The sequence below is a fragment of the Notamacropus eugenii genome, chromosome 3 (genome assembly GCF_028372415.1).
Source record: "Notamacropus eugenii isolate mMacEug1 chromosome 3, mMacEug1.pri_v2, whole genome shotgun sequence".
In the NCBI taxonomy this organism is placed as follows: domain Eukaryota; kingdom Metazoa; phylum Chordata; class Mammalia; order Diprotodontia; family Macropodidae; genus Notamacropus; species Notamacropus eugenii.
In genome coordinates, this window is record NC_092874.1 from 242,612,164 (window position 1) to 242,626,956 (window position 14,793).

Below are 14,793 nucleotides of genomic sequence, written 5' to 3' on the forward strand. Positions count from 1 at the left end.
GGTGCTACATGCTAGAGATACAACTAAGAAAAAGAAAGACAGTATCCACCCTCAAGGAGCTTGCGATGTAATAGGGAAAGACAATACACAAAAGGGAGCTGAAAAGGGAGTGGGCACCAGGGAGTACCCAGGGAACACATTTGTAGAGTCAAAACCAAGTAGAGTAGCTGATAGAGAATAAAGTTATCAGAAAAGTTCTGAATGCTCCATAAAGGAAGGCTTTGAGAGGAGCTTATTGCTCCTTCTCCAATCTTCCAAACAGTGGGGAGAGACAACTGAGAGTGCTGTGTATCAAAAAACTAAGCCAATAAGCATGTTGATGAGATTTCAGGGGATCAGTTTCTCCTGGAGGAAGCATGATGTTTGTGAAGTTGAAACCAAGCATAAGTACTGACAGAAAACAATGAATGAAGATTTGGCACACACACACACACACACACACACACACACACACACACCCCGCCCCATTTCCCTTGAATCTTTTATTAATTATGCCTTATCCAACTTTGAGCACTTTTAGACCAAGATTGAGAGCCTGGACAGTGGGGTTATCCACAATTGCATAGACGTGTACCTTTAGTTTATATAGGAAACCTTTTACCTCTATATGGGAATGACATGAATGTGGGCAGCTAGGTGGCACTATGGTACATAGAACAGAGAGCCTAGAGTCAGGAAGATTCATCTTCCTGAGTTCAAATCTGGCCTCTGACATTTAGTAGATGTGTGACCTTGGGTAACTGACTTTATCCTGTTTGCCTCAGTTTCTTATCTGTAAAATGAGCTGGAGAAGAAAATGACAAACCACTCCAGTATCTTTACCAAGAAAACCCCAAATGGGGTCATGAAAGAGTTGGATGTGACTGAAATAGCTCAACTACAATAGATATAATTGTGTTAGCTATACTTAGAGTAATTCCAGATTGGGGCAAAGAGCAAAGAGAGAAACTGACCCTTAGGTACCCAAAGTCATGGTGAATATTACCCTTCAGCCTTTGGAAGACACTGAGTCTTAAGTTACACCTAGTTTTCTACTTGTTCCACAGTGAGTGTATATGCTTCTGGGAGACAGTAATGGAAAAAAATACTATATTGTTACTTTTCTTACTTTGTCATTTCATGAAATACCTTTACTATGAATTGGATCATCTGATTGCCAAGAAAAAGTAAACACATCAACTGGAGTTCATGAGGTATAGTTTTGAGAGGAATTGATCTATTTGGAAAGTGTCTCTAGAAGCTGCATCTGAGTCTCACTATAAAATTCCATTCCCAGGTTCTACCATTATTACTTATCAACTTATTCTTTGAAATTTTTGTCACCTGGTTATAATACCATATCCTCTACCAGCATGCTGGATTTCACAAATATCTTTCTCCCTGACTTATAGCACTTCTGCAGACTTCACTGTTCAGTAATGGATGACTCTGCTAGTAGTTTCTCTTCACCATTTCTTGAACTCTTAAACCCTATTCCCACCACCAAGTTGAGTGTAATCTTAACCTCTAAAAATTTCTTATAGCTATAGTTCATCCATGTTATAACCGATCCTGGTGGCCTAATTACAAAACTCTGGAGCCAAGACAAGTACAGTAGAAGCCAAAGGCTGTTCCATTTAAAAGGTGTTCAATTGAATAAGACTCCTGAAAATTGTATTCCATTAAAGTAAATCATCATGTTCTTTCCTTCTGTCTGATTCAAGGGAACTGAGATATACAGACCATTTACTTACTGTAAAAAAATATCCCCACCCCTCATCCTTGCCAGTGTGCATAAGGTGGAGCAGGCATTCATCTAAATAAGACATGAACAAAGAACCCAAGGACTAAAGAGTAAAGTTCCAATAAGAAGAGAATCAGTGCTCAGCTTGTCACACCAAGTCCTGATGCCTTGAGAGAAACAGACCAATGGAAGAACTGTGGATTCCTACCTTATTGTCACTGGGTCAATGACAGTCCAGAGGTTATTTGATGAGTAACAAATACTGGGGAGGGTGGGGTAGAGCCAAGATGGTGGAGTAGAAAGATGCTCCTACTCTAGCTCTCTCTCCATAGCCCATAAAATACCTGAAAAAATGACCCTAAACAAATTCTAGAGCAAAAGTCACAAAACAACATAGTGAAAGAAATTTCCAGCCCAAGACATCCTGGAAGGCAGACAGGAAAGGTCCATCACACATTGGCCATGTGACCAGCTTAGACAGGACTAGAGCAGGCCTGAGGGGCAGAATTCCTGGCAGCAGCTGCAGTTCCCAGATTACTCAACCCACAAATGCCAAAGACAGCTTCAAAGATCAGTGAGAAAGTACTTTCATCTGGGTGAGAAGGGAACACAGTCCAACCCCAGAAGCCCCAGGGCTGCAACAGTTGCTGTCCCATACCATCCATTTTAGGAGCCCTCAGCCTAAAGCCCCTGGGGGAATCAAGCTGCTGATATGGGTCTCAGCCCTGAGTGGCAGTCCTGGGGTGAGGAGGAGTGCTGGTTGACTGGTGGAGCTGGTGGAGGCTTTGGAGAGGATCCTCGGCAGAAAAACTTGTGGTTGGTTCCAGACCAGAGCACAAGCCAGGAGAGGAGTAAACTCCTCTTCCTTGATTATGCCACCTTGGAGGAACTGAGAATTTATAGGTGCCTAAAGTATATCCTCCACCTGACAAAGGACTCAAAAGTCAAATAACTAGCTGGGAAATTGCCAAAAAAAAGTGAAAAAATAGAACTATAAAAGGTTGCCTTCTTGGTGAACAAGTATTTTCTTCCATCCTTTTGGATGAGGGAGAACAATGCATAACATCACAGGAAGACATAAAAGTCAATGTTACTGCATCCCAAACCTACAAAATAAATATGTAATGGTCTTAGGCCACGGAAGAGCTCAACAAGGATTTTGAAAATTAAGAGAGGTGGAGGAAAAATTGGGAAGAGAAATGAGAGCAATGCAAGAAAATCATGAAAAGTAAGTCAACATCTTGCTAAAGGAGGTGCAAAAAATGCTGAAGAAAATCACACCTTTAAAAACAGACAAATTCAAATGGCAAAAGATGTCCAAAAATTCAGTGAGGAGAAGAATGTTGTAAAAAGCAGAATTTGCCAAATGGAAAAGGAGGTTCAAAAGCTCACTGAAGAAAATGGTTCTTTAAAATTTAGAATGGAGCAGATAGAAGGTAATGACTTTATGAGAAACCAAGAAGTTACAAAACAAAACCAAAAGAATGAAAAAATTGAAGATAATGTGAAATATCTCATTGGAAAAACAACTGACCTGGAAAATAGATCCAGGAGAGACAGTTTAAAAATTATGGGGCTGCCTGAAAGCCATGATCAAAAAAAGAACCTAGACATCATCTTTCATGAAATTTTCAAGGAAAACTGCCCTGATATTCTAGAGCCAGAGAGTAAAATAAATATTGAAAGAATCCACCAATCACCTCCTGAAAGAGATCTGAAAAGAACAACTCCTACAATGTAACCAAATTCCAGAGTTCCCAGATTAAGGAGAAAATATTGCAAGTAGCCAGAAAGAAACAATTCAAGTATTGTGGAAACACAATCAGGATAACACAAGATTTGGCAGCTTCTATATTAAGGGATCAAAGGGTTTGGAATATAATATTCCAGAAGTCAAAGGAACTAGAATTAAAACCAAGAATCACCTCCCCAGCAAAACTGGGTATAGTACTTCAGGGGAAAAATTGGTCTTTCAATGGAATAGAGGATTATCAAGAATTCTTGATGAAAAAAACAGAGCTGAATAGAAAATTTGACTTTCAAGCACAAGAATCAAAAGAAGTAAAAAAGATGAAGGGGAAAGAGAAATCATAAGGAACTTAGTAAAGTTGAACTATTTATATTCCTACATGGAAAGATCATATTTATAACTCTTGAAACTTTTCTCAATATTTGGGTAGCTGGAGGGATTACACACACACACACACACACACACACACACACATACATGCACATAGATAGATAGATAGATAGATAGATAGATAGATAGATAGATAGATAGACACATAGATAGATGATAGATAGGTAGATAGGTGGATAGATAGATAGAGGGCATAGGGTGAGTTGAATAGGAAGGGATGATATCTAAAAATATAAAATTAAGGGGTGAGAGAAAAATATATTGGAGGGAGAAAGGAAGAAATGGAATGGGGTAAATTATCTCTCACAAAAAAAGGCAAGGAAAAACTTTTTCAATGGAGGGGAAAAGAAGGGAGGTGAGAGGGGAAGTGAAGCTTACTCTCATCACATTTGGCTTAAGGAGGGAATAACATGCACACTCAATTTGGTATGAAAATCTATCTTACACCTCAGGAAAGTAGGGGAGAAGGGGATAAGTGGGGTAGATAGAAGGGAGGGCAAATGGGAGGAGGGAATAATTAGAAGTACACACTTTTCATGAGCAAGAAGATCAAAAGAGAGAATAGAATAAATAGCGGGTAGGATAGGATGGAGTGAAATATAGTCCACCACAACATGACAATTATGAAAGTCTTTTACATAACTACACATGTATAGCCTATATTGAATGGCTTCTCATTGGCGATGGGTGGGGAGGGAAGAAAGGTGAGAAGTTGGAACTCAAAGTTTTAGGAACAAATATTGAGAATTGTTTTTGCATGCAACTGGGAAATAAGAAATACAGGCAATGGGGTATAGAAATCTATCTTGCCCTACAAGACAAGATGGGGATAAGGGAAGGGAGGGGAGTGAAAGAAGCAAAGGCACATTGAGGGAAGGGGTAATTAGAATGCATGGTGTCTTGGGGGTGGGAAGAGGGGAGAGATGGGGAGAAAATTTAGAACTAAAATCTTGTGGAAATGAATGTTGAAAACGAAAAATAAACAAATTTTTATAAAAGTAATACTAGGGATGGTTGTCTGACTAGAGCTCCGTGGGAGTACCAACAAAGGGAACCAAGTTCCTGGGCTTTTGGCTTGCTTGGCAGAATTTCAGGAAATTGTGCCTAAACCTGAGAAAGATCAGGCATGGATTGGGAGAAAATAGCCATGCTGGGTGTTTTGGTTTTGTATTTATTTCTGAGATTCTGATTCTAAAGAGCTACATACTGTAAAAGACCTTCACTGAAATGTATCAAGGACTTAAGTAGGTAGAAGCTTAAGTAAGATGAGAGTTGAGTTATGATCTCATTGGATAACTCTATATCCAAATTTTAGACACTGCTACTAATAAAAGAAAGTGACCTTCAATAGCAGCTATAGAGCCTAAGCGAAATCTTAACTGTGACTGATATTTCAGAAGGTATTTTAGTTTTGGAAAATATCCTGGGGCTAAGTGTGCTCCTCAAAAATATGAATCATCTTTTTTTCTTCTTTCCAAATCCCAAATTTAGCATGGTACCTGGCATACTTTGTTGTTTGGGGCAGCCAGATGGTGCAGTAGATAGCGTGCTGGTCTCAGACACTTACTAGCTAGTTGTGTGACCCTGAGCAAGTCATTTAACCCTGTTTGCTTCAGTTTAGTCATCTTAAAAATGAGCTGGAGAAGGAAATGGCAAACCACTTCAGTGTCTTTGCCAAGAAAACCCCAAATGGAATCGAGAGGGTTCAGACATGACTGAACAACAATGGCATTTTCAAATCTCTAAAATTAGCACAGTGCTTGCCATGTTGTATGTACTTAAAAAATATTTGTTGTCTGACTAATTGATTTGTCATTCAGATGGCTGAATATTTCTAGGTATTGGTCCATAGCACCCCCTGGCTGTAATATAGCACTTTACTTTATCCCCTTCTTTTGTTCAACACAATAATTTTTCATGTGTAAATTTCTTTCTCTTAGTTAGATTATGAGTTCTTAAGTTTTGGTATATGATTGCAATAGAATGCTATATTCCTATAAGAAATGATGAGTAGGTTGATTTCAGAAGAGCCTGGAAAGACTTACATGAACTGATTCAGGGTGAAATGGGCAGAACCAGAAGAACATTATATGCATTAATGGCAACATTGTAGGATGATCAACTGTGAATGACAGCTATTCTCAGCAATACAATGATCTAAGACAGTTTCAAAGGACTTATGATAAAAAATGCCACCCACCTCCAGAGAAAGAAGTAATGGAGTTTGAATGAAGATTGAAGAATACCATTTTTCTTTTTATTTTTTCATGTTTTTCTTGGGGTTTTAGTCTATGTTTTCATTCACAACATGACTAATAAGAAAATATGTTTTGCATGATTGAACACATATGATCTATATCAATTTGCTTACCAGGGAGAGGAAGAAAATTTGGAATTCAAAGATTTTTTTTAAAAAAAAAGAATGTTAAAATTGTTTTTATAGGCCATTGGGAAAAATAAAATATTTTTTAAAAAGTCTGAGTTTTTGAGGACAAGGACTGTATCATATCTATCTCTTTATTGCAAGTGCCTTAGAGAGTGCCTAATATATAGTATATGATTTTTAAAACTTTGTTGAATCAAACTAAGGATTGCATTGAGTATCAAAATGGTAATTTACCTGATATTTCCTTTATGTGAGAGGAAGTATTGCATAATGGATAGAGAATTGACCTTGAAGACAAGGAGGCCTGCCTTCAAGTCTGGTCTCTGATACACACTGGCTATTTAACCACATGCAAATCACTTAATCTCTCAATGGTCTAGATGGCTCTCTAAAATGCAGAGAAAGTGCCAACTTATATTATAACTAGATGGAGTTTCTTCACCTGAGAGACATACCAATGAAAACACATTGGTTTAAGTCTTAAGTTTTACGTCTACCTTAAGTCTCTCCTTATTCTTATCCATCTGCTACTTAGCTCCTAAGCAATGATCAGGTATGACCATGTCACACCCCTATCAATAAACTCCAATGATTTCCTATTACCATTAGCATCAAATATAGAATCCTCCGTTCAGCTTGTAAACCCTTTTGTAATTTGGCCCTCTCTGCCTTTCTAATCTTATACCTTATTCCTTGCACCTACTCCACAAGTTAATGACACTGACCTTGCTTTTCTTCACACAAGATACCTAACTCCATTCATTTTCACTGGTTGTCTCTCATGCCTGGAATTCTCTCCCTCCTCATGTCAACCTCCTGCTGGCTTTCTTGATTACCTTCAAATCTTAGCTAAGAGCTCACCTTCTCCAAAAAGCCTTTCTTGATCTCTCTTAATGCTAGCACCTTCTCTCTAAGATTATCTTCAATTTATCTTGTATATGTCTTGCTTTTACATAGTTATTTGCATGCTGTTTCCCTCATTAGACTGTGAGTTCCATGTGGAGCGCCAGGTTTTTTTGGCCTTTCTTTATATCCTCAGCATTGAGCATTTAGTAAGCAATTAATAAATGCTCATTGGCTTGATTTGACTTGACTTGCTATCATCTAACACATGGTGAAAGCTGATCAGTGAAAGTGGCAACCTTGGCTGTCTGGCACTAAGTATGAGGGCCAGCTTTTACCAGTTTTCCTGTTTTATTCATTTATTCCTCTCATGTTTTTATTCTGTGCTTTCTGAACAGAAACTCTCCCCTTTCCTGGTACTTTGATGGCCATTCATATTGAAACGATTGGTAATAATTTCTAGTATTTTTACTTAAACCTCCAGGCAGCCAAATTTTGATCTTTACCACCACAATGATTTCTTAAAGGAAATCTAACGAACTTCTTATTCTTCAATAAATATATGAGGTAGTTCCATGAAAGAAAAGAAAAATTGACCCTGGGTTTACTTACAGTCCTTGAATCAAACTAAAAATTTCGATGCAGATGAGTTAGCCACATCCCTACTCTACATTGTCCTTTACTTGTCACCCAAAATTCCAGATTACTTTTCTTTTCCTGTCAGAGATACAGCTATGAAGATATTACTTTGTGTTGATTTAAACTTAGACATGATCACGTGACTAACCAATTTAAAGTAGGCTCAGGACTGAGGTTGGGTAGACTCTGATTTTTTTTGTTGTTGTTATTCAGTCATTTTAGTTGTGCCCAACTCTTCACGATCCCAGTCAGGGTTTCTTTGCAAAGATACTGGAGTGGTCTGCCATTTCCTTCTCCAGCTCATTTTACAGATGGGGAGACTGAGGAAAACAAGGTGAAGTGACTTGCCCAAGGTCACACAGATAGTAAATGTTGGAGTCCAAATGTGAACTCAGATCTTCCTTCCCACTGCTCTATCCATTGCATCACCTAGTTGCCCTAGATTCAGATATAGGAAAATAATATTTATTCTATAGTAGTGGTACCCAAACTGCTGGAAATGAAAATAAGGATTAATAAGAAAAGGACTATTTTAAAGTCTAAAAGAAAAGAGATGAGGTGGAATAAGAAATGGTAAAATTGATTACTAATATTAGACTTATTATATGATATCTATGTTTACTCTACCTGCTTTAATTCTTCCCTCTTGGCATACTAAAATTTTCCCATCCTAAAAGAAAAAAAATCATTTAATTCATCTACTTTCATGAGATAACATATCATCTCTTCCATCTCTTTCACTTTCTTCCTAAAGAGAATAACCTATAATCCCTTTCTTTTCATTATCAGTACTGAAATTAATCTTTCAAAGATCCTCAATGTCCTATTAATTAATGATAATACCTAACATTTACATAGTGTCCTAAGTTTTGCAAAGTCCTTTACATATACTATCCTATCAATGAATCAAATAGTATTTTCTTAGCCCTCATCTTCCTTGAATTCTCTGCAGTATTTGAATTACCCTGCTTCTTGATAATATCTTCTCTGTTGTGTCTTCAAGCAAATGTTTCCAAGAGATTGCTGGACAACTTCCCTGTCACTCAATCTGTGAATATATGTTGTCTCCTCCAATTAGAATATGAGCTCCTTGAGGAAATGTCTCTCTCTTACATACACATATACATGCATATCTATATTCCCAGTATATGACACAATACTTACAGTATAAGAATTTAATAAATGATTTTTCATTCCTGCATTACATATATCAGCCTTTTAAATCTTTTCTTTTCCACTTCCTTCTTCTACTTTGGCTTTCTAGATACTACCTATACTACCTATAACTATAGATATATGTAGAGCAAGGTGAAAAATTGACTTTACATTGCCCAGAAATGATTTATTTTCTTGGACATCAATTTACAACCTAATATCCTAGACCTAACACATTATTTTCTTCCCAGATGTTATCTAGTAACATTGAAGACTACAGACCTTAAGTGCTCCATGCTCTGGGCAGTTCCAAATCTTAACTAAATGCCCCATCCTTTGTTTCAGCAATGCAAGCTTCTCGATAATTTCAGGTCTGCTATCAAAGGAAACAAGTTAGAATTTTTTCTCTGAGACTTGGTCATTTGGAAGCCTGGTCATCATACAACTCTATTGCGTAACATTGGCTCCCCAAATCATGAATTCTGTGAATGCTTTTCAAAGAGGATTCCTAAGCAATTTAAACTTAACTGCCCCTACAGTCACTATTGTCTCAACATTTCACTTAGACCTCCAGCCTCTGCTTCCATGTCTTTCTTTTCCCCCATCATAACTCATTTTCCTTTGTAAAACAAAGAAATAGATCTAATCATTTCACCCCTCCAGTCAAAATTTTGAATGGCTCCCTTTTGCCTACTGAGTAGGTTCAAACTTCTGAATATGATATTTAAAGCCCTCCATAGCCTAGTACTGGCCTTACCTCATGCCATTGTTTTTCATTTGTTCCTGTCAGACTATAACAGATGCTTTCCAAATCTAAATATTATGTTCCTATGACACTATAACTACTTTCCATTTTCCATTTATAGTGCATAATACCTCACCTCCAAGTCTTTGCTTATTTTCTATACGTTCCCCAAACCTATTATATTTTATCCATCCTGTAAAACTCAAGGCAAATACCACCTCCTACATAAAGCCTTTCCTGATCAGTTACAGTCACCATTAAGTACTTCTTTGCTCCATAGTCATCTTCTTACTAGCTATTTTGCCTGTGGAAGCAGACATGCCCTGAAATACTTAACCCTTTTAGCCTTGGAATTTCCACTCTGGAAACCTTGATATGCTTATTGGGGAATACTTCATACGGCCCAGTGTATCTGGATAATCTCCCATTATGCTTTACTTAACTCAGCAGCCATCTTCTTTCCAGATGCTTTGTTACCCTGACCAGAGACTATGCTCTGATTTAGTATGTCTGAATAAATGACTGGATGAATGAAAAAGCACTTAATGATAGTTCAGTAGTGCTAGCACTTATTAAGTACTTTTTCATTCATTCATGGTAAGCTATGATACGTCTTTATATATGCTATTGGTCATCATTGCTACCTAGAAAAATAGAAGCAACTAAAACATATGAGCAAGTCTTTTTTCATGACATTTCGTTCCTTGTTTCATGTGCTTTTAATTGAAATTTCATTAAATATTTTCTAAAACTCTATCATTAAGCTAAATTTAAAATGAATGATTCTCAGCAGTACACTAACATTACATTCTTAAATTGGTCTTACAAGTGCTCTTTTATCTGGCATTTAACTACTTTGCCTTGAATCAGTTCTGGGCATTTCATTGTCCTGATACCTCTTCAGGTCACCTCTTAGTGCTAAAATGTAGAGAAGCAGTATCAACCAATCAGTAAGCTTGTATTAAGCAGGTAAAATTGGAGGTAGGGATGTTCCTGCTTGTTTCCATTGTCAAAGCCCATCTGATCTTGATTTGAAATAATATTACACTTATGAATATACTGGACAGCTAGGTGCATGAAATCAAATTTTGGGTCAGACACTTACTAGCTATGTGATCTTGGGCAAGACATTTAACTCTGTTTGACTCAGTTTCCTCATCTGTAAAAAGAGCTTGAGACGGTAATGGCAAACCACTCTAGTATCTTTGCTAAGAAAACCCCAAATGGTGTCATGAGGAGTGAGAAATGACTGAAAACAACTGAACAACAATGGACATGGTACACTATTTTATGTATTTGATTCTCTGGGCACTTTTCCCTTCTCCTTACTTCAGTCATCCTGGAGCTATCTTTAAGATGAAAGCATAGAATAAGAATATGTAGGAAAAAAAATCTATCCATTTTCCTTTTTCTCCTTAATGTCTTTTGTTTTCATATCACATTTCCTGCTTACTAAAATGCAATAGAAAAATTGTTCAGCAAAATCAATCAAAACAGTGGTGAGAATATATGTATATACATACATGCATACATATGTATATATATATATATATGATATTTGGTGCATGTAGTTATATTCATCCTTTGTTCTTGAAGAGGACCAATGACATCAGGAGCATAATGTCTTGATTTGCAAATGAATTGGATTTAAGTGAGGCACGGCTGTGCAAAGTTACCAGCCCCACTGTCACCCCGACCTTGTCCAGTGGCAAGACATAGGTGCCTGTAGTCACTTCACCAAGGAAAGGAAGGAGAGACATTTTCTCTTTTATTTTCTCTAGGAAAATTTTGATCTAGATAATTAAATGGTATTTAGATTTGTTTTAGTGTTCTTTTCATTTATATTATTTTAGTCATTTTCTATGTTCTGATTGCTTCACTCTGCATCAATTCATATATCTTTCCATGTTTCTCTGAATTTATCCTGTCTACAATGCAATAATATTCTATTACACAAATATATCTATTACACAAAAAAAATCCCAAAATACTTGCTGTAGTTTTATGCTTCTAAGTTTAAAGTGTAAGGTGTACTAAGAATTTTGGAATACCCTGTATTCTCATATAGTTCAGTTTGATCAGTCATTCCCCAGTTAAGGACTTCCCAAAATGAGTTTAGCTTTTGGGAAAAGTTTTTGTCATCTGGATTTAAAGATCAGTACTGTATGACTGTTTAACATGGTGATTGTAGTTACTTAAATGTGTTATGAATACATAAAATCATTAATGTATTTTTCTTTTGAGTAAAGTATATGTGGTCGGTAAATTTTGTGGAGGATATGCTCTTGGGACTGCAATGATTAAGTTAAAAACAGACATTTTCTGTTTTGTTGGTGATTTTTTATGGTACCAGTTCTCAAGCATAGTAAATGAAATATTCAACAGACTAGTTAAACCACAACTTGTCTCTAAAGAGAACTAAGGCTGGACACATGGAAGTAGGACATGTCTGATTGTATTATCATCAACCTAGAGTTGAGAGAAATCTATATACATAATTGTACCATTTCACTTGTCAAAATTCATAAAACCTTATTCCCATCTTCTCTGAAAAATCCCTCTAGTCACAGACGCTAGTAATTATCAGAATGTTTCATTAATTATTTATCAAACATCAACAATGCACTCCATGGTATTTGAGAAAATAGAGGAAACCTGGTCACCACCCTAGAGAACTGCCCTGCATTTTTTCCAGGAACCTCTTCCCATGCCTTGGGTTCCATTGTAATGTTTCTGTTATTTCCCTAAGCATTACTGAGTAATTAAGATGCTCTAAAAAAATTAAAAGGCATAGTGGAATAAAGAAAGCACTCACTTGGGGCCTCCCAATATTTTCTTTCAAACAACCTTAAAATAACACCTTAGATCAAATGCTGGAGTGGCAGAACCAACAAAAAACCAGAGTGAGACATTCTTCTAATGCAAGACAACTTAGGAGCTTGGGGAGAGAGATCTGTGAAACAGGGGTGCAGGCTGGCATGGAGCCCAAGTAGATGAAACCCCAGTGGAGGGACTAGGTGGTGGTGACAGAAGCAGCAGCAGCTTCAGGATATCTAAAGCCAAATACAGTCAGGAAATCTGGAAATTGGTTAGAGAGAGACTATAGGGGACCCCTATGTCAGCAGTGAACACAGGACCAGACACTATTTGACAACTCTATTCTCTATGGCCACTTCTGAGTTATAGTACAAGGGCAGAAAGGAGCACTTTTGGTCAAGGGTGAGTGGAAACCTTGAGGCATAGTATTATTTACAATTCCAACATACTAGGGACCCTGAGGAACAGTATTGCTTACAATCCCAAACCCTTCCTAGATAAGGACCAGGGTGCAGATCAAAAGAGCAGTGACCATATGTAATCTTAATGGGATATAAGATCTTCCCCACCCATTAATAGACCTCACATGAAGCCGTGGTACAGAATCAATTAGTCTCTGGGCCACAGGGATTCTCACACCTTCCCAATTAAGTGCTGATTTCCAAGCTTCTCTAAGCCAATCAAGTGCACCATCTTTGTTTGAAAACAGTATATATTGTATTGCTTGGAGGGAAAGGTGTAAGTGGAGAGAAAAGCAGGCAGAGACAGAAGAACTTGCCTAGGGGAACTTGCTTGCAACGTCAGTGCTCCCTTGATTGGTAATGAGTATCTTACTAAATCTTGCCTTCTGGTATCCTAATAGAAATGTTCCAAATAAATATTTTGGTTTTGTCTTGGAGGAGGAGAGTTGATTATATTTTGCAAACAAACCCTGGGAATAGGTATACATATTCATAGCAACTGCTATGGGTATCACATTGGCATTACTTTTGGCAACAAGGATGGGATCACAAAATATAAAACCTCCATCTAGAAAGAGGAAGGCTTTAGGGAAGGAAATGAATGTCCTGAGATGGAAAGATTTACCTTATTGCTCCACAGCAAGAGAATGGGCTAAAAGCACAGAACTATGTGAAATCTGGGAACACATACACACATACACACACACACACACAGTCAATTGGTCATAGAAATCTATCTTAATCAACAGAGGAGTAGAAGGGGAAGGGGAAAGAGAGGGGAGATAAAAGAAAGCAGTTGTCAGAAGCCAAACAGACTTTACAGGAGGGAAAGGATGAAAAGAGGGGGAAGGGATAAATGGAAGAAAACAGTACAGAGAGAAGTGGACAGTTAATAATCATAACTGTGAATGTAAATGGGATGAACTCACCCATAAAATAGAAGCAGATAGCAGAATGGATTAGAAACCAAAATCCAACAATACCATTATACTTTCCACATTGCAGGGGTTAGGGGCATGGCACTCCCACAATCTGGAAATTTATTTGGCCTTCTATTTGTATCAGAGAAGAAACCTGATTTTTTTTCTTTTTTCTTTTATGGGGTGTTTATAATATTAAAAGAGAAAATATGTTGCTATTATACAAAACTCTACATATATTTTATTCATTTCTATGTGTCTAAACTTTTTTTCTGTGTCATCTGCTGGCCTTCACATGCTGCCCACAGCTTCCAGAAAGCTCCCCCAAAATTTTCATTTAGTTTCTTAGGCCAACCTTCAATGTTTCAAAATTGCAATGGACAAAGTCAACAAGTGGAAGGGATGACTGCATGTTGTTTGCAAGAAGCACACTTGAAACAGACACACATGCAGTTAAAAGAAGGATTGGGCAGAATTTCTTATGCTTCAGCTGAAGTTAAAAAGGCAGGGATCTAAAATCTCAGATAAAGCAAAAATAGATTTATTTAAAAGGGATGAATAGGGGAGCCAAATCTTGCTAAAAGGAAACACAGAAAATGAAGTAATATCTATTCTAAATATATATGCACCAAATGGCATTGAATCCAAATTCTTAAAGGAAAAGTTAAATGAACTACAAGAGAAAATAGCAAAACTACACGAATGGGGGACCTCAGAGCCAGATAAATCTAACAAGAAAATAAAAAAATAAGAAGTCAAGGAGAAAAATAGAATCTTAGAAAAGTTAGATATGACAGACATTAGGAAAACTTGAATGGAAATAGAAAGGAGTATACATTTTTCTCAGCTGTGCATGGCACCTTCATAAAAATTGGCCATGTATTAGGGCATAAAAACCTCACAACCAAAGGCAGAAAAGCAGAAATATTTGGTACATCTTTTTCATACCATAATGCAATAAAAT